The following is a 20,345-nucleotide window of genomic DNA, read 5'->3' as shown; positions in this document are numbered from 1 at the left end:
GACTTTCACTAAACACCAATGCACTGCTGATATATTTTTTTAATTTATTTATTTTAATTGAAGGCTAATTACTTTACAATATTGTGGTGGGTTTTGCCATACATTGACATGAATCAGCCATGGATGTACATGTGTCCTGCATCCTGAGCCCCCCTCCCACCTCCCTCCCCATCCCATCCCTCTGGGTCATCCCAGTGCACCAGCCCTGAGTGCCCTGTCTCATGCATCGAAACTGGACTGGCGATCTGTTTCACATATGATAGTATACACTCTGATATTTACTGCAGAACTATTTTCTAACATTTGAAGTGAAACTTGATCGTTTAATACGTGTAACTGGGTATGAAATCAGGATCAGTGAGATAAACAAATGAAAGATTTTTACCTCAGTGAGCCGTTGAGGGTATGTTCTATGCAGTGATGTTTGATGAGTGACAAGAAGGTCCACATGAGACCTTTAGCCATTGTGATCCAAGTTAATGAATGCTTTAGCCCCTCTTGGGGCTAAATCCAGTTTTTAAGACTTGGTGCTACTTCCAGGCTCTATGAAAATTTTCGTTGTTTTATCTCCTCTGCTAATGTCTGCCAGTTAAAATCTTGCTTGGAAAATTCCATGGAGAGAGGAGCCTAGCAAGCTGAAGTCCATGGGGTCGCAAAAGAATTGCGCATGACTTAACAAATGAGAAACAACAACAATGACAAATGAATGGCAGAATCGATAGTCACATTCCAGGTGACAGTGACTCTTCCCCCTGTTAAGACAAAGGTGCAGGGGACACTAATCAGATCTTTCCCTGAACTGGACAGGACTGCTCTTTCCAGAAGGAAAGGAGCGTGATTACTCACAAGGTCAAGAGTGTAGTCTAGGCATGATAACTGACCAGGTCTGTTCCTAAATGACTGGGTAGAACAGATACCTCCCCTTCCCACTCTCACTCCCACCCTCCACTGACCTGCACTGGATATTTAATCTCCTGTGTTAAGCCACTAAAACGCAGGGCTTGTCAATTATAGACACTGGCCAGCCTTACACAGTTGGTGACACTATATAGCTACATGGATCCATAGTGAAATATGCCAACATAGCCTAAAAGACTTAATGATTACATATGAAGATATATTTCTGAATTTTTGTACTATTAAAAGATACATGAATAATTTCAGAAACTCAAATCCAATGGTACTATGATTTTACAAGAATTTTTGAAAAATATTGAATTTAATTTTTTGATTTCATTTGAAAGTATATAAGTTACATATATGTCTTTTGGACAATGCTCATTAAATATTTCTGCTTTCTAGGAGGATATGAGTTATTCTAACACAAGGAAAAATCCATAAGATATTAATTTTTTAAATTCCCCCAAATGAAACTGTTATCCTTTCTACTTTATCTGAAAAGAGTATTTTTATGAATAATCTTTAAAAACAGATTTGAACCTGTCAAGTTCCAAATTAAAATTTTGCAGCTTAGATTTTTAGGAGGCATCTTTTACCTTGAACTCCTCAATGTATTAAAATAAATTAAACAAAGGGAATTTAAGATTTTCTTATTGTAAAGTGGTAGATCTTATTGAATCTTTATACAACTTATAGTTCCCTGATGTGTTTTTTTACCAAAACCTGTTTTTAAAAAAGAGACTTCCAGACAGTTCTTCATCATCATTAAATGACTTAGGAAAATGAACAATAGTGCTGGTGTTTAAACAGCCATGGTTCTATATCCACTCCTCTAAAACCTTATTTTGGTATTCGTGGGTCGGGGTCCTACAAAGCATAGTGGATACAGAGTTAAAATTCATTCATTAGGTCTAATTAGGATCAAATATTTATTATGCATCAGTGGCTACACTGAGTGTATTTCCTAGGATGGAAATTGTTTGTGGCTAATGTGCTGTAGAACCCATAAAGTATTCATGACTGTGTTAACTGGTTCTGAGATTGGGTCCCCCTTTGTGGAATGTCTTTCATCTCAGTAGCTGCTTTATATAATTTGGCTGGGGTTTCCCCTACTAGTCTAAATGTAGCATATTAATGCCAATTTAAAGATCAAATATTATGAATAACAGACATGCATTTTGTCTAATAGATATACATTAATTACCTCAAAAGGGATACAGATTCTTCAGGATATACATTTTTTCATAACTAAATGGGTCAGAATTCATTAGCAGTTTGGAAAGACAAATATAAAGTGGGACCAGTAGCTGAGTTTAATTAAGTTGTCACTTCTTTCAATTTTTTTCTTTAAGGCAATTTTCTGCTCATTACATCTGAATTCTTTCTGTAAAGGACTAAGCTCAGAATATCGTTGCTTTCCATTGGCATGATTTTGAGGGAAATATTTTCAGTTTATTCTTTTAAAAGGGTGATAAAACTGAATATATTCTTTTAAAAGTCTCTCAGTAAATGTATAGAAGTCTAACCACAATGAATTGTTGCTTAAATTCTTTTCAAATACGTGATTTCAGGTGTGTGGGTTCTGAATACAGATGCTGTCTATATTCTTGATATTTTCCAGTGGGAAAGAGACAGTATTGCTGGGATGATGAGGAAATTTAGACCCCTGGTTTGATGATAATAAAATGAACCTGGATTTTATAACTTGTACATATGTGATACATATAGTTGACCCTTAATATGATGCTTTGTATCATCATTTTCATTTACATATGGGGAAGAGCTTCAGAAGTGTTAACTCTCTCAAAGTCCCTGGGCTAGTGAGTTACAGAGCTGGGATTCAAACCTGCTTTGTGTCACATTCCAGTATCCAGATCAGCCCACGACAGCAGGGAATCTCTCCATATTAGTAGATAGGTAAAAGGAGGTATTTGCAAGTAGCCATATAAATGGTTACAGTTGAACAGTTTACTATTTCCCCAGTGAATACACTTAGCAACCAGCCCCACCAGACAGAAAATTAAGCCACAGCACACAGTTAGGGCTGCAGGTGAGCAACAATTCCCCAAAGAACAGCTTCTAATTTTTGGTTTATAAAGAGTTTAATGGGCATACACTCAGTAGGCATGCAGTTTCTTTTTGGGTTGCATCAGAGACTCTGATCTCCATTTTCGTATTTGTTTTGTCTACACGGGCAACACAGAGTCCTCCATTAGCTTTGTAAACTCCTGGCAAACGAGTCCACTCTGGCCCATGCTGCTTTGGCCTCTGCAACATCTCCAAAATTATTTCCTCATTCGTCAACACGTACATTAACTAAGGTATCTGTATAGTTTCTTCCCTACCTAAAACTGTGCTGGCCTAAAAGTCCATTTACTCTGAGGTTATACAGCTTCACACATTTGTCTCTGTAATTCTGGCCCCAAATGGCCAGGAATCAGAGGTCCACGTGTTAATTAGTAGGTATCTAATTAGTTCTGATATCCAATCCCACTAAGATTTCAGGTAAAAAAAAAAAATGAAATGTGGTTTTTTTTTTTCTTTCTCTCTTGTTGTTACTTAAGACAACATGAAGGCTCTGTCTTTATCTCCCTCAAGGCTTGACTCTCGGTGGGGTATCAACAAGGCAGGAAACTCAAAGTAATTAAATCTCCTCTGACAGTCTCTGCCGTTCCCAGGGGTGGATCAGAGAAGGGCCAATTCCCGGCTCTGTTTGCTCTTGGCAACACCATGCCATCTTGCCTCCTGACTGTGGCTCTACGGTCACTCCCATAAGGCACTGGTTTTTGCAACAGTGACTTAGATTGTCTCAGTGTTCCTCTCCTTCCCAGATGGTCAGAAGCCACTTCTGCTTCCAGGGAGGCTGGGCACTTTAGTCTCCTCAGCACCGCCAGGAGGCTGACTCATGCCCTGGTGGCTGGTCCCTACTGGTAGCTGTGGAATTCCACGGCTTTATCAAGGACCAGTTTTTTTTAAAAGAGCCTTACTCAAAGTTTCCTAAATATGCATTAAAAAAAAAAACAAAAAAAACACATAACCATAGCAAGCAGAGCTGTATTTCCAAACATCGTTTTGGTCTTTGCTCCCCTCTGAGAAAATAACACCATCTTAGCTTGGAATTCTCTCTCATTCTTCCTCAAGTTCTGTTCCAAAGGGTGGAGCCTCTCATTTTTGCAGGTGGAAAGTTGCTGCTCCTTGCACTTGGGCACTGAAGCTCATCAATAAATTAGGCTCCAGAAACAGCCCAAAGAAATCCTATAGTTGCCAAAGGTAAAAGGTGAACCGGCTCTAATCATAAGCCGGGTTTGGCTATCATTTTTCAATATGTTACTTGGATTACCGAAAAAAAACCCACAAACTGATGAATCAACTCAGTAGCAAAATCTAATAGCATCAGAGATTACTTTGAGGGGGTGAACAAATCAACTTTATGCTTCAAATGTCACTAATATCAAAACTACAGACACAAAGCCCATGATAAATCTCTCCCATCCATTATTGCTGCTGCTGCTAAGTCACTTCAGTCGTGTCCGACTCTGTGCGACCCCATAGACGGCAGCCCACCAGGCTCCTTAAAATTGCCCTGGGCCCTCCCTTGATACCCTCGACTGGCTGTGGAGGGTGAAAGAAAGTGAAGAAAGTGCTAGTTGCTCAGTTGTGTCTGACTCTATGCGACCCCATGGACTGAGGTGTCCATGGGATTTCTGAGGCAAGAATATTGGAGTGGGTAGCTGTTCACTTCTCTGGGGAATTATCCCAACCCAGAGATTGAAACCCGGTCTTCTGCATTGCAGGAAGACTGTTTACCATCTGAGCCACCTGGGAAGCCCACTAGGGAAGGCTGTGGAGGGTGTTCTTGCTTTAATGTGTAAGGAGATGATACACCCCTTAGAGGGTTTCAGCACTCTGCTCCCCATTTCCCTTTACCTCAAACCCCAGAAGCAGATGTCTATAGCAGAGGGGTAAGACTGATAGACACATCCTGAAATTATGTTCAAGAACCAACTGCATGAATCAAAGGTGGCATGATTGAAAAGAGCTTCCCTGAATGACTAAGCATCCTCGGGTGGGATTTGTGGAGGATTCGTATAAGATCCAGAAAGCCTAGCCTGTCATTCTCAGTCACCCTACTTTACACCCTGAGGCCCTGGGCCACAGCTAGCTTCATTAGAGCCCAGTCGTCATGGATGAGGCCAAGGCCACAGGCCTGGATGTTGTCGTATGTGCACGCTTAGTCACTCAGACGTGTCTGACCCTTTGCAACAACGTGGACTGTAGCCCACCAGGTTCCTCTGTCCGTGGGATTCTCCAGGCAGGAATACTGGAGTAGGTTGTCATTTCCTCCTCCAGGGGATCTTCCCGAGCCATGTCTCCTGTATTTCCTGCATTGCAGGCAGATTCTTCACCCACTGAGCCCTTGGGGAAGCCCATCAGATGTTGCAGGGGTGATATAATTTCCCAGTTACACAGTATCACCAAGAACAGCCCTCTCTACCTCTGAGCAGACCACCCCAAAATTCACAAAATGTGCCTTGAATGGAAGACACCCTTGTAACCAGCTCTTAGAGCATCTTAGACCAAACCTGGGGAGACGTGTAAAAATCCCAGGTCCAGGAGGTGGCAGAGACCACATCTCCCTCCTCCAGACGGGGAGCAGTGCATGCTGGGAGAGGACAAGGGGACACCATTGCCCTGATCGCCTCTGAGTCTAACTCACTGTCTGGGGCCCAGGAAGGGACTAATGATGGCACAACCTGCTACCTCTGGCTGTCCCCGAGAGAGGACAGAATGGTTTCGATGCTATGGGGCTCTTATCGGGAGAGGTCAGGCCATCCTAAACACATTAACTACCAGCCTCCAGGCCTCTCCATCACACAGATCATCAAAAGCCTGTTTGCACTCACAGCCAGGCATATGCAATAAGTTCAAATTACTGCATCAGGGAAAAAGTGCATCTCTTACTTACTGCTTAAAGCCTACAGGCTGCAACTAGTTTAGGAGACAGTCTGGTTGATGAGGAAAGAAAATCTCCCCACACAGGGACATTTTACCAGGCATTCCTAACTGTGCATCAGTCTAGGATGAACTCAGCTTGTCACAGCTTGTCATGGTTGCTCCTGCCCTTCAAATACAGTGTCCATTCTCACTTAAGTAACTCAGATGAGGTAAAAGAGACCACGTGGATCCATAGAAATCCATCACATTTCTCAAAAACAAACCCCCAAAAACTGACTTACGGTGATGTCACTGGCAGACTTTGCAGAAACAACAAAATGTATTTGAATTATGTCACCAGGGGAATCATCTTTCTATAACCTTTCAAGTCACTTAAGTGTAGAGAAAACATTCTCACCTATAAATCTTACCTAAAGGTGACCCTGATGAAAAGTCACTTGCTGTTTCTCCCCTAAGTGTCTGTCACTTTGTTCTTCCTTCTGTGATTTCTCCCTCTGCTATCTTTTCCATAGCTTATAATGTAGAAAGATAGGGTTGAAGTATTGCTGATGAGTGGAGACAACTAAAATATGACCAGGAAGACTTATTTGGGACAGCTGGGGCCGCCCCACTTTTCAGGAAGGCCAAAATAGCAGCGTCGTGGCCAGGGGACAGAAACCCAAGCGATCAATGAAACAGGCTTTCATCATAGGCGCCTAAGTTGGGATCTTTATTTTAAAAATAAAAATGTACCATCTAAAGAGAACCAGAAAGAGAAATGCTATTTGTCTGTTGCTACTTTGTTATCTATGAAAATAATATTTAAATTTAAATTCTCACCAAGTATTAAGATCATATTCTACTAAATATCACAGTTCTACTCTAGATAGGTGAGTACACTGATTGACTGGTACAATTCACCAAGTACTCTGGGGAGCCTTGGAAAAGACTTTATGGAATTACTGTGTTCCCAAATTCCACAGGAATGCAGGAAGTTATAGGATAGGCTATTTGTTTTGAAATCACCAGCACTGACATGACCATAGTGTAACTATATAGTTACAACAGCATCCAGCCATGTGAACTTATAGGAAGAGAAAGTGGGAGACAGAAAAATAAAGCAAAAAGGAGAAGGCGAGGAGGAAGAGAGGAAGAGGAAGAATTAGGAGAGGAAAGAGAAATGATACAAAGAATCTTAAGTTTGCCTTGTCCCACCACCCATTTGATATCTGAAGCCTCTCTGAACTTGCAGGAGTGGGAGAGGGGAAGGAAGGGTAATTGAGTAGATAATGAAGTGAAGAAACAAGAGCTCTCAGCTACTGGGGGAACACCCTGCAAGGAGGCAATAAATCATTGCACATCACACTTTTTAGCTCCATGTCCTCACTTCATCCTGAGGACCAAAGGATGATGGGGAAGAAGTAATTACAAGCCTCATAGTCTGGTTACAAGTCCTGGTCTTTAGCCTCCTAGGTACCAGGCAAGGAGCAAGGTGAGCCGCCTGTGCAAAGTCAGCATCAATATCCAGGATCTAGTGGGTTCTCAAGACACAGTGAGTTACCACTGTAGGCTTTCCCACTGTGCTGAAATTTAGAGAGTCAAATGACTTATCGAAAGTTCCCTCTAAGCAGCAGATTATAAAACAGGCCTGCTCACAAGGATGCTGCAAAAAGAGTAATGTGAGCATGATCATAAAAATACAGTTAAGATACACTTCAAAAGGAAAGTGTATCAGCTAAAGAGTAACAGCACCAAAGCTCAATCTTACCCACTGTCTAATCTTGAGATCTGAGGTTCAGATCTGGGGTGCTTTGTAGATGCGGATAAAAGAGATGCCTCCTCAGGAAACTGGAGCTGGTACCAACTGTCCCAAGGACTCAGGGCTATTTGTCGCCACTCTCCCCGGGGCCCTCTAGAGTTGGGGGGTGAGGGGTGTTGACACACACCACAAGCTGTGTGGCTGGGAATCGGGTCAGACCATGAGCACACAGGTATGGATGCACACTAAGTCGCTTCAGCCATGTCCAACTCAGTCTGCGACCCTGCAGGGCTTTATAAATACACCTTTCCAGCTGTGTAACGCCCATCCAATAGCACAGCTCATGAGTTAGGAAACACTGAGTCCACTTAATACCAAATTCATGCATGATTTTAACAACTATTTCTCTTTCCTGAATTCCCTCTATTTTCTGTCCTTTTTACCATAGCAGATACATCTTTACTTCTAATTTTAAACTTTGGCTATAAGTTTACTGTTAAAGCTAACAACTCTTGTGTATTTCCTATGTCAAAGACACAATGGTGAACCATTCTGGTGGATTCTTTTATTCAATCCTGAAAGTAAAGTGCCCTGGGGTATAAACTCCATGAGGGCACGGACTCTTATTTGAATTTCTCTTGCCTGGGGGCAGGGGTAGTAAGTACTCAATAAATTTTTGCTGAAGGAATGACCAAATGGATGAATGAGTGAAAGAGCAGCCTATGAAGTGGGTCCTATGATTATTCCCATTTTGCAACATGAAAAGTGGCCAATCAATGGTGAGAACAAGACATGGAGCCGGGCAGTCTGTCCCCACACACAGTGCTTCTGATGCGTACAGGTGCCAACTTCACCCAGGGTGGGTTTTGTTGTATTTTTATTCACTGCTTGCTTTAGGTACCGAGTCGTCCTCAAGTGCCAGCTGGCAGGCTTGAAAGATAGGATTCTGAAGGGTTGTCTGAATCCCACAGCTAAACTCCTGGAGCCAGGGATGCATCCTCAAGAACTAGACACTATTTTCTTTACCAAGAATGAGCAAAATTAAGAAGTCAGTGGGGCGAGTTCAGTCAGGAAGAATGCGAGGGAGCTGAGATACCTATTTCTGAGAAAGGCAAGTGGGGGTGTTGGGAAGGGCTGCCAACCGTGGAGGGACTCGAGGATGCATCAAACCGGAAGGATTCTGAGATGCAGGAGACAAGGGGAGCCAGTACCGACCAGGGTCAGGCAGAGGGCGGGTGGGGTGGGAGGCGGTGAGCATCTTAATAACCACCTTGAAAGTCAGGCATTCAAGTTCGCTCTCGTCCGCTGGCCACTGTATGATTTGTGGCTGGGTTAGTCCAACATGAAGGACCAGAGATAAAGCAGATAACAAAAACAAAAAATGTATTTTTAGTTTGCTTTGTGTAGAGTCTAGCACAGTGTCCAATCGGGGCCACAAAAGCAAGAGTTGTAATGAAGTAAGGAGGAGGGGAGGTCTGGGGCCTGAGCCTGGCTCTGAAGCAGTGACTGGGCTGGAGAAATGAAAGGTCCTATTCATCATGCACTTTTCTCTGTTCCCCCTCTTCTTTTTCCTTCATGACTCCTCTCATCCTCTCTTTATATCAAGTCTTCAGCTGACATTTCTCTTTCATGTCTTATACTTATAGACCTTATCCATATTCAGGCAAGGCATGGACCATAGGTCCTAACTTGGCAGTTTTTAGTTAGATTTTCCCTACGAATTTTGGGGTTCTAATTCTTTTTGCCAAGGGACCAGGACACGCAGTGGGAACTTGTCTGAGGTGCTTCTTTGGCATTTCTGGCCTCTCAGCATCCCTCCATGCCACGGCACAGACAAGCTGACCTTCAAGCCTTCATTTCACTGCCTGCCAGCTTTCCTTAATGCCAAAGTCACAGATCACTCTTGGGTTTGAAATCACCTTTTTGCACAAGCAAAGAAGAAAACCCAAGCAGCACAGATAACTTGGCCTGTCCACCCTACTGATACTCCGTAGGCTGGAGCCTCTCTGCCCGCGGACTCCTCACCCGTGCTTGCTCTCCGTCACTTATGTAAATGAAACAGCATTGCTGAGTCTGCATCGCTGGCACCCTGATGAGTATCCTGTGCACGTGTGGATGCTGGCCGACGCAGGCCAAGTCCAGGTTCAATGTACAGGCAAGACCAGCACTTTGCTCTGCTCCAGTCCCGTAGAAGACACCCACGGCAGACTTGTATTTCTGTCCAAGGCTCCGTTTTCCATCATCTATTTTTTATAGCACTGATACTAAACCGGCTGCAGCAGATGAAGGGTATTCTTTCTGGCTCGGGTGCATCACCATGCTGATCTGCCCCTCCTGGGAAGCAGGCTTGCTGAGTTAGCTTTTATCCTTTACCATGGGAGACTCAGTTCAACAAAACGTAAGTGTTTTGAGATGCCTGGTATTTTCAAAATGTAAATATCTACTTCCCCACACATGAGGGGCAAAGGGCCGTGTGATAAGATGGAAGAGGGATGGGGATTTTATTTGGTACCATTGGTGGCAGGATGACTGTGGGTTTGAAGACAAACAAAAGAATTTGCGGTGACCTCCAGTTTCTCAGTATGTCATTAACCTCTGAGAGAATCTTAGTTTATTCTGAGGCAGCTTTGTGACATTTCAGAATCATACTGTCATCTGCTGTCTCTGAAATGCTTGCATATTCTCATCTTTATATGCTCACCAAATAGAATAAGCTTGCATTTTTAGACTTCTCTACGAAGAGTGATAAAGATTTGCAAACCAGGAAATTTAAAGATGACCATTTATAAAGGACCATAAGCCACTTTCCCCATATTGAATACTCCACACACCCTCACACACTAACAAACATAAAAAGATATTAAACATTAACTAGCTAACTAGTAATAGCATTATACATAAACTTAGAATGCTTTTGGCTTACACTAGATTTACGTAGAATGATTCATTAAATGTCAATAATAAATGACTGTATTTGTTGCCCAATATTAAGCTTTAAATCTGTAGTGTATTTCACCAGGTCATTTGTGGTTTTATGAGAGCTAATGCTCTTTATTTCCATATGCATATTTATCACATTTCAGGTATACAGCTATTATTGCTTTTTCAAGCTTGTTTTTCTTTTGGCCTATATTCTCGACTCTAATTCTATTCAGCTTTTTGGTTTTGCGAATGTTATTGCCATTTTCAGCTGGTAAAAAAACGAAAACACCCAACCAACCCACATGAACTGCTATTTTTCAGTGTTCCTGTGTGTCTGTGCTCTACCTAACAGCAAGATCTGTAGGACACCAGGAAGGGAAATAAGTCAGCTCTGGGCTACATTGTCCACTTTGTATTAAACTTGACAGCTAATTTGCATGTTCACACTTTTTTAATGCTGGAGTTCTTAAAACCCTGACAGCTGAACCCTTTTAACTTCAGCTAAGTATGCAAATAGAGAATGGAACCCAGAGGGTTCCGTTGCATTGGTATCATTTCCAAGGTATTTATTTTGGTCAAATACAGAAATTAATTCATGTTTAATGCTCTCTAGTAAAAGGGAATCATATGAGGGCAGGGAGAGGAAAAGTAGTATTGAAAGTGTTACAAAACAAGCCTGAACATTCCAGTGAGGATCACAAAAAGAATTCAGAGACCAAATATTTAATCAAAATTAATTTAACAAAATCACATTAAGCAAGGATCCTTCCTTAGACCCACTGATGAAATGTTTCAAATGCTTTTTCTATATAAAGAGACATCTAATCTGATAAAGCAAGTGGCATTTTTATACTCCAGAAAAATTATTTATTCTTAGAAAAGAAGAAATCCTGGACATGTAGCCAGATATGGGAAAAAATATTTAAGGGGGAACTTGTTTTGGCAGGAAAGAGAGAGAAAATACTTTTTTTTTCTTCTTCTTCTGAAGCACTTGGCAAAGCAGAAAGCTTAAAAATATTTCCCAATTTGACCAGTTGCAAAACCACACAGCATGTTTTGCTTTTCTGTTCGGGGAGAAGGAAAAGCCTCGATGGGGATGGCCTTCTGAGTCCCATCATGTCCCCTATCCTGATGGGGGTTAGTCACGTTAACTTGGCGCTTGTTGGAATGCCTAAGCTGTCATTTGTCCTGCCCCCCCGAATGAGACCCACGGCATTCTGAGAAAGAAGCCAAAGCAGCCAATTTCTCAGAAAATATGAGAATGACCCTCGGAGGTTAACAGCACAATCTTTTATACAAAATTTGCTTCAAACATGGATCACGTGTTCTTCCTGGATCCGCAGAGTCTCTGTGTGTGCTGAAAGCCGCTCACAAACAAGCTGCCCTGACTGGATCAGATGTGCAGGCAGAAGCTGGCGAACAGAGCATGGAGCTCACATCTCCTTATTTTTTGGCCCGTCGTGTGTTGTATCCCCTGAAGCAGTTTCATTGAGATAGATTAAGTGGCGAGCAAACAAGCTCTTCTGGTCTCGTATCTGGAGTCAACAAAGGGTGTTTCTGTCTGCTGAGTGGAGAGTGGAAAAGTTTGTTTACTGAAAGGAAACTTCACTGTATTATTAATTTTTTTTCCATGTTACCTCAGAGGTCAACAAGAGGTAGGCAGCAGACAGAACCTGATTGGGGGAGATTTGGCTTTATTTGTGGGAGAGTCCTTTAATTCCTCCCATGATGTAAAACATAAATCCTCACAAAGATGCCCTACTTTCTTTCCCTGAGGCTGAGGAGATAATCAGAAGCTCCTCGCCTTCCCACCCAAGAATCAGAACCTTCACACTGTCAAGGGTCTTACAGACCATCTAATCTTTGAGCACACAATGTTTTAACATTGTTTGTTTTGTTTGTTTTAATGATAGAGTTCCCTTCCATCCTCTCCTAAGAAACCCTCATTTCTTCTGAGTTGCACCTTACTGTCAGCACGGGTCCTGCTAAATGGTAGGGCCATTCGAGGGGAGGCACAGGTTGTAAAGGAGCAGACAAAGTCTTGGTCCTGATCATGGGAAGGGGAGACCCAGGTGCAGGACAATCCCTTAGTCCTCCCCTCCTCGCTCCTCCTGGGCTGGGCAGGTGTCAGCCACGGTCTGGCTGGACAGCTACCGCTCTTCCTGCCCTGCCTCTTTAAGCCCCAATCCTGAGACCCGAAAGCTGTGGAAGTTCTACTTGTAAATGCAAAGTCCAAACCATCATTGGAAAATCAACCTCTCCTTATAGCTCACCCTGAAACAGTGAAAGAAGCAGTGCTTTGAAAGCCCTTAAATAATTGCTAAAAAGGGAGAAATTGTGGGCAATCTCAATAGCAGTGAACACTGACCATTATTACCCTGGCTCCTGTTCTTTAGTAAATGAGAGGAGAAGTTCAGATTCATAAGTATTGCGAAGGGCGACCCAGGACTCAGACATCCTTATGTGCTTTACTCAACTTGTAACTTGAAGTGAATACATTAGCGATAGGGGCCAAGGGAGAAAGTATAGGCCAGCCAGGTAAGCTTGTACTCTCAGGTCAAATGGATAAGGCTTTCTTGTTGGGGAACCCTCCAGTTAACCTCACTATGGGCTAAGTCACTGCTGAGAGTGGGCCGCTGTGTGGGATGACCCATCTCTGAGTGAACGGGTGTTGAGCCCCGTCCTGGAGGACCCTTGGGTTGAGTGGGTTGTCACTCGGGAACACCTGGAGACTCTTGGGGCCTGGGGGTCACCCACAGTACAAACCCTGAGCTGTGACCAGGCAGCCTTGGCTCCTTTGCAAAAGGCGTTTTGTCTGAAGCCTCATCCTCCGAGTTTGTGTTAAAGTACCCAGACAGAGCTGAGTGCTGTGAAGACTGAATGTCATCAGCTTCAACCTCTCCTTAAAGCTCACCATACCTCCCTATTCCTCCTGGGTCCCAGGTCTGCTCAGTGACCACCAGAGTACCCAGTTCCTTCATGAACAGACTTCTACATTGATCTTAATGATCCTAGGGCACTTGCAGAAAAGGGGAGACTTTCGTAGGGGAGGAACGTAACTTCCCCTCTATCCTCCCCTCTATCCTGAGTTCTTAGCTACGGCTCCTGTAATACTAACAGAAGACAGATGAACAAGAGACAAACAAGCACGTTTATTAACCTGTATGTGTTGTGTACATGGAGGTACACAGGGAAAAATGAGAATCTCCCCAAGGTGGCTTAGAATTCAGGTTTCACTGCCATCTTCGCAGGGAAAGGGGAGGAAGATGCGGGTCTCTTAGGAGAGGGTAAATGACTTTTAGGAAGATGAGTGGGCCCTTAGGAGGGTCCGTGGAGGTGCGATCGTCTGTGGCGATGTGTGTGTAGTGTGGTGTTATTCCCAGTCTCCAAAGACGAGCCCCTCTTCCCTTGTTGATGAAACTCCTGGAGGGGCTCCATGACCACTGAGTTCCTTTTGGAGCTTCTGTCTTTAGGCAGATAAGGGAACTCAGAAAAAAGCCTCTCCCTGCATTTGCTGCTTTTCAAGTGCCCACAGCTCAAAATAATGAATATACCTAAGCAGCATAACTTGGGGCAGTATATTCTGCTGGCCTTCACTTCTAAATGACAACACCTATATGCTGTAATTGCCTTCAATGCAAGGCATACTTCTCCTTTTAGTTCAGTACAAACCCAGACTTGCACTACAGCACCTGCATGAAAGCCGGTGATTTCTGAGGCTGACACAACTGTTGAGATGGTTCCTGATTGACTCGGTATCCCAAGCTCTCAAGAAGCCATGATGAGCAAATGCTTTGGGACCGTTAGAATGGGCCACTTTTAATGCGGCCATAGCAGAGTACATCTAAGCCCTGTTTGTGTGGGAGACCCAGCTCCCCACCCCCCACCTAGACCTGGGTAACTTGGCGCCTGACCATGGCTCCGCCTTGCGCATTTTTGGAAGGACTAACAGAAATGCTTTGGGAAAGAGCTTGAACACAGAACACATTGGCTGCAATAGATACGATAACTGTGTTGCTGGAAATTCAGCAACATTAGGATTGTATGAAAAATCAAATTCTGAACATTTTCTAAGAAATCTGTTCACTGCAACTGTTAACTTCATCAAGGCACATGCAATACACAGGATTTTAGTTTTCTGCAGGTAAATCATTTATTTTGATCCATAAGTGATGAAGAGGACAAAACACACATACACACACACAAATATTTTAAAGATACAGTCCAGGAATGGCAATTTAACTAAAGTTTAACAGAAAAGCAGATGCATTTTTAATGAGGTTTCATCAGATATTATTTATAAACAGTTAGCTTAGACAAAATGAAGACTTAGAGAGATTTGGGGGGAAGGTTGCATGTGAGTATGTGTGTGTGAGAGAGAGAGAGACTGTGTGTGTGAGAGAGAGAGTGTGTGTGTGTGTGTGCAGTTTGCCTTTTTCCTTGTCAGAATGGTTCCATTTAGGAAACAAGCTTTCTTCCCAAATTTGCAGATGTCTGCAAATAGTATTCTGCCCAGAAGGGAAAAAACAGCTTACTATGATTCATTTGAAACAAATCTCCTACAATGTCAAAAGGGAGTATTTATCACTATGAGAGACTGATTTATCTGCAGAAACAGATATTGCTTCTCACCTGAAAGTCAGGGCCTTCCCTAGAAATAGGTTGACTGACAAGATAGGAGGACCCCTGAGAAGTTCCCACTGGCCTCCAAGTGGCTCCTTACCTCCCATGACCTTTGCTTCCTGGCTGGTCTGAAATTCTTGCCCACAGGGTCAATCTTATGTTTCAAAAACACAGATAAACTTAAGATAGGATTTACTTAGAGGAGAGTGTGTACAACTTGTTAGAATCTCACAGAGCCTTAAATGGTGAGATACACTACTGTACCCCTTCAAGATTCAGTGAGCAGACCCAGAAAGGTGATTTTCAATTTGAAAAAAGCATCTGGGCAACTTAAACTTTGAATTGTAAGGAAAGGGTTGAGAGCTGGCGAATCAATTGAAGAGAGATCCTTTGAGGAGGGGACATAATGGGGTCTCCTCGCAGGATGAGTTGGCTGTGGGTGGAGGGCAGACAGCAAAGCACGTGGTGAGTGAGGGTGGGGGTCGGGGGAGAACACTCCAGAGAACTGCCTGGATCCTGCAGGAAGTGGGGTTGCCTCCCTCCTACCCTTTATGCCTCCCACCTCTCCTATCCTGCTCCATGCAGATTTGGAAAAGACTCTGGAAGAACCAAGAGGAGATGGGAATGGTGGATACAAGATATATTGACACTATAGTCTTTGCTATCCTGCATACTTCCATTCTATTAAAATACTCATCGGTGGTAATGAAGCTTTGTTAGAGAAAGTTTGTTTTAAATAAATGGGGTGAGGAACGTGGAAATGGATCAGCAAAACAACTCAGGGCTGCCAAAGCCACATTGCCTGCTTCACCCACACCTGAGACCACCGTGGGTTAAACAGCCCCGATCGACCAACTAGCTGCGGTGTGTCACAAACTAAAAATAACGACAGGTGTTGGCCCTAATATTTCCTTTCCTATTGTTTCTTGAGAACAAGGTATCAAACTTGGTCAAGGAAGAAGGGTATACACAATACAACGATCAAGTTAAGCTTTCCTGAGCTTGATTTCATTGCTATTTTGGTTGCTTTCGTGATCACCGAGCTGATCCCACCCACCTATTTATTGTAACGTTTCTTTTCTAGAACCAGAATAGGACAGACTCATATACCATTCTGATCTGGGTGCATTTCTTCAGAAGGTATGCTGTGCTCATGGGGAACTGCGGCTGCCCGGGCGTGGGGCTGACCAGGCCGGGAGGAAAGTCTGTGCGTGTGTTTTAAGAAGCAGATTTCCCAGGGAAGTGAGGGACGTAAAATGATGGGCACCAAAGGCTGTGAGGCTGCTCCGCCCTCTCCTGATATTCATTCCTCTCGTGTCCCAGCAGAATTTCTGCTGGGATTCTTCAGAGATACCCTTGGTTTAACTTGATTGATGTAAAGGAGGCCAGTGGGGAAATCAGGGGAAGTTGGGAGGTCGGGGGGGAGGCCAGAGTGATGGTTCTGGAATTCTTGACTCTGCCTTATTTCTCAGTAGGATATTGTGCTGTGTAGGGGTTAGGCCCGGGGGCGGGAGGGAGGTGCTGGGACAAGGAATCTTAGGAATGCTGTGAGGAAACTATAATCAGGCCCCATCCTTGTCCTAAAGAGGAAACTAATTAGGCCCCACGTGCTTTGTGTCTGTGCTTAGTCGCTCAGTTATGTCCAACTTTGCGACCCCATGGACTATAGCCTGCCAGGCTCCTCTGTCCGTGGGATTTTCCAGGCAGAATAGTGCCATTTCCCTCTCCAATCGGGCCCCATCCTTGTCTGAAATATCTCCCGTCTCGCTGCTTCTCAGTTACAGCCACGCCCACGTGGTCCTACTTGTTATAGCGGGAGGATGCCTCTTGCTCCCTGACACTTGACAGGGCATGGGAATGCCCTGACCACCATGCACACCCCCGAGAGCAGGACTTCTAAGGCCCTCCAAGCCTGGCTTTCCACTGGGCTCCAAGAGTGGACAGGACAGCAAGGTGCCACCACTGGATGTCAAGGGGTCAGCAAGGTCACTCTGCCCTTAAAGGCTCTAGAGAAGAACCCCTCTTGACCTTTTGCTTGCTCCAGGCGGTGGCCAGAAATGCGTGGCATCCCTTGGCCGATGGCAGCATCGCTCCGGTCTCTCCTTCTACTGTCACATAGAGGTGTTCCTTTTCCTTGTCTGTCTGTCTCTCTCTGAATCTCTGCCATTATAAGGACACCAGCCACTGATGTCCTTAATCCTCATGTGCAAAGAGCCTATTTCCAGGTGAGGTCACTTGCGTAGGTACCAGGATTAGGACTTTACCATATTGTTTTGGGGACCCAGTTCAACCTAGGATCACCACTCCTGGGCACTGGGTCATGTCCGAGCAAGAAGTATCTTTCAAGTGTGGATCACCGGCTGGTGACCCTTCAGTCCCAGACTCAGCACTCACCCCCTCCCACATCTGTGCAACTGACCTACTCCACGGGGAGCACAGAGGGCCGTGGTCCAGTGTCTCACTGGCAGGACAGGCCCACCTGGTCCAGGTGATTCCTGAGTGAGATCAGAGCCTGGAGGACTCATCACCTCACCATTACTCAGGAGCTTTGGTCTGAGTGAACCTTAAGCCCACAACTTCAGTTCAGTTCAGTTCAGTCGCTCAGTAGTGTCTGACTCTTTGCGACCCCATGAATCGCAGCACGCCAGGCCTCCCCGTCCATCACCAACTCCCAGAGTTCACTCAGACTCACGTCCATCGAGTCATTGATGCCATCCAGCCATCTCATCCTCTGTCGTCCCCTTCTCCTCCTGCCCCCAATCCCTCCCAGCATCAGAGTCTTTTCCAATGAGTCAACTCTTCGCATGAGGTGGCCAAAGTACTGGAGTTTCAGCTTCAGCATCATTCCCTGCAAAGAAATCCCAGGGCTGATCTCCTTCAGAATGAACTGGTTGGATCTCCTTGCAGTCCAAGGGACTCTCAAGAGTCTTCTCCAACACCACAGTTCAAAAGCATCAATTCTTTAGTGCTCAGCTTTCTTCACAGTCCAACTGTCACATCCATACATGACCACTGGAGAAACCATAGCCTTGACTAGACGGACCTTAGTTGGCAAAGTAATGTCTCTGCTTTTCAATATGCTGTCTAGGTTGGTCATAACTTTTCTTTATTTTTTATTTTTTACTTTATTTTACTTTACAATACTGTATTGGTTTTGCCACACATTAACATGAATCCGCCACAGGTGTACATGAGTTCCCAATCCTGAACTCCCCTCCTACCTCCCTCCCCATACCATTTCTCTGGGTCATCCAGGTGCACCAGCCCCAAGCATCCTGTATCCTGCATCAAACCTAGAATGGCGAATAGGTTGGTCATAACTTTTCTTCCAAGGAGTAAGTGTCTTTTAATTTCATGGCTGCAGTCACCATCTGCAGTGATTTTGGAGCCCCCCCAAAATAAAGTCTGACACTGTTTCTACTGTTTCCCCATCTATTTCCCATGAAGTGATAGGACCAGATGCCCACAACTTACTTCTTCCTAAATATTAGGACCATCATGTAATAGATCATTCTTTTTTCACAGTCTTTCTGTCACACTTTGATGCCCTTCTAATCCACACACAACATTGAGATTATCTTTCAAGGGAATGAGTTTTCCTACAACTTCATGGGTCTCCTTGTTCTGAATTTAGAGGGCTGCAGAGTACCCCAGAGTTACTTATTCCTATGCAGACAATTTATAAGATGACCCATCTCCACTGAACTTTCCATTTTCTACTTGTATATTACTTCTAAAAGGAAAATTTTTACTTCCTCTATTGTAAATCGGGTTTTAAAGGTGCATATTTTTCAAAAAAGCAGATCAGATATCAGAGCATAGATATCAGGCTGTGGAATTTACTATCCATGATCTACAAATAAGAATCTGTGTGATACTTTTAGTCCTTTGCACACTGATTTGAAAGTATATCTGGGAACAGAGAGACAGGAGCAGAATGAGAGAGACATTCCCCTTTCTAAGAGTCACTGCTTAGTCATTGTGTTCTGTGTAAAGACAAAGAGAATCCTACTGAAAAGGTAAATATCAAGAGGTTTAGTTAGGTATGACTATGCAAGACATTTTATAAATATTTTGATACGCAGATACAGGAGAAAGTGATTTGTGAGACGGTAATTTTGCATTATGCTATGGCCAAAGCCAACTGAAATTCCTCATTTGCATTAACCATCTGAGCTCTTTTCCATTTGGAGAAATGTTCTATTCTGAGTTCCAGCTCCTCCCATATTAGGAGGGCAGTAATGGAGAGTCTGTATTTGAATCTGTCCAGATGAAACTGTGTATCCAAGTTAGTTCTATGTATCAGAGATGAAGTAAGAAGTTATCTTATTTTATTTTACTGCTGCTTCTATTTTTAATTTAGACTTGATCCATCATTACAGTGAGGTCATAATTTCTTCCTTTCTTCTTCTCTCCCTGCCTCAAGGAAAGATTTAAATTAACCAATGGGACTTGGTTTTTAAAACAGCCTTTTAAAGAATATGGATACTTGCACATAAGAAAAAAGATACAAAATAATGAGTGGCATGAGTCATTTGTTGCTTAATAGAAGGGAATAACTTGTTTAGTGACTTTGATAGGAAAAATATCCACTAAGCAGATAACATCAATTAAAAAATATATCTATATGACATTTTAGCCATAAGGATGGAATCTGGGTAGAACGCTGCAGCTAAGTCAGGATAAAGCCCCTTCCAGGTTTCAAGATGGTTGATACTTGCTCACCTGTCCAGCAGGCAGGCAGGTGCCTGGGAGCCCAGCTCCAAAAGTGGGACAGCATTTAAAGCCTGGACCTCCTCCAGCCGGTGACTTCTAAGGGCAGGGCCCTGAGCTGAGCTATTATTTGTGCATTCTAGCTGTAAACTGCCTACTGCAACCTGGGCTGCAGCAGTCCACAAGAGGAATCTCTGTCCTTTCTTTTTTTTTTTCTTTTTCTCTGTCCTTTCTTAAAGGAACTTAAAAGAGATTCGCTCAAGGACTACTTGTCAGAAATGCTGAGTCATTAATATTTTATTACAATTCATCATGGACATATGTTGCCTTTATTTGTGAAGGTTCATAAGAGCTAAAATATGACATGTTAAAGTTTCTTGGCTGTCCTGAAGTGTCCCCCTAAGTGGAAGAAGGTGTGCTTCTCAAAAATGAGAGATGACTTTTACAAAAATCCAACCCATCTGAGAGATGATGAAATGAACATTTGGAGATA

General features: G+C 43.5%; 1 protein-coding gene across 13 annotated transcripts in view; it reads left to right on the top strand.

The window, feature by feature from the left end:
* SORBS2 (sorbin and SH3 domain containing 2) overlaps positions 1-20,345 on the top strand; it is a 209,612-nt gene that overhangs the window by 48,494 nt on the left and 140,773 nt on the right. For 2 of the 13 annotated variants that reach the window (XM_040243075.1, XM_040243090.1), the window contains one exon: positions 16,224-16,279. The exons of the other annotated variants lie outside the window; for them this stretch is intronic. The gene's annotated coding sequence lies outside the window, so the exon portion shown is untranslated. The remainder of the gene's footprint in view (positions 1-16,223; positions 16,280-20,345) is intronic. 13 annotated transcript variants of the gene reach the window in all.

The sequence above is a fragment of the Oryx dammah genome, unplaced genomic scaffold (genome assembly GCF_014754425.2).
Source record: "Oryx dammah isolate SB20612 unplaced genomic scaffold, SCBI_Odam_1.1 HiC_scaffold_7, whole genome shotgun sequence".
Lineage (NCBI taxonomy): Eukaryota > Metazoa > Chordata > Mammalia > Artiodactyla > Bovidae > Oryx > Oryx dammah.
This window is presented reverse-complemented; position numbering and strand designations above follow the sequence as displayed.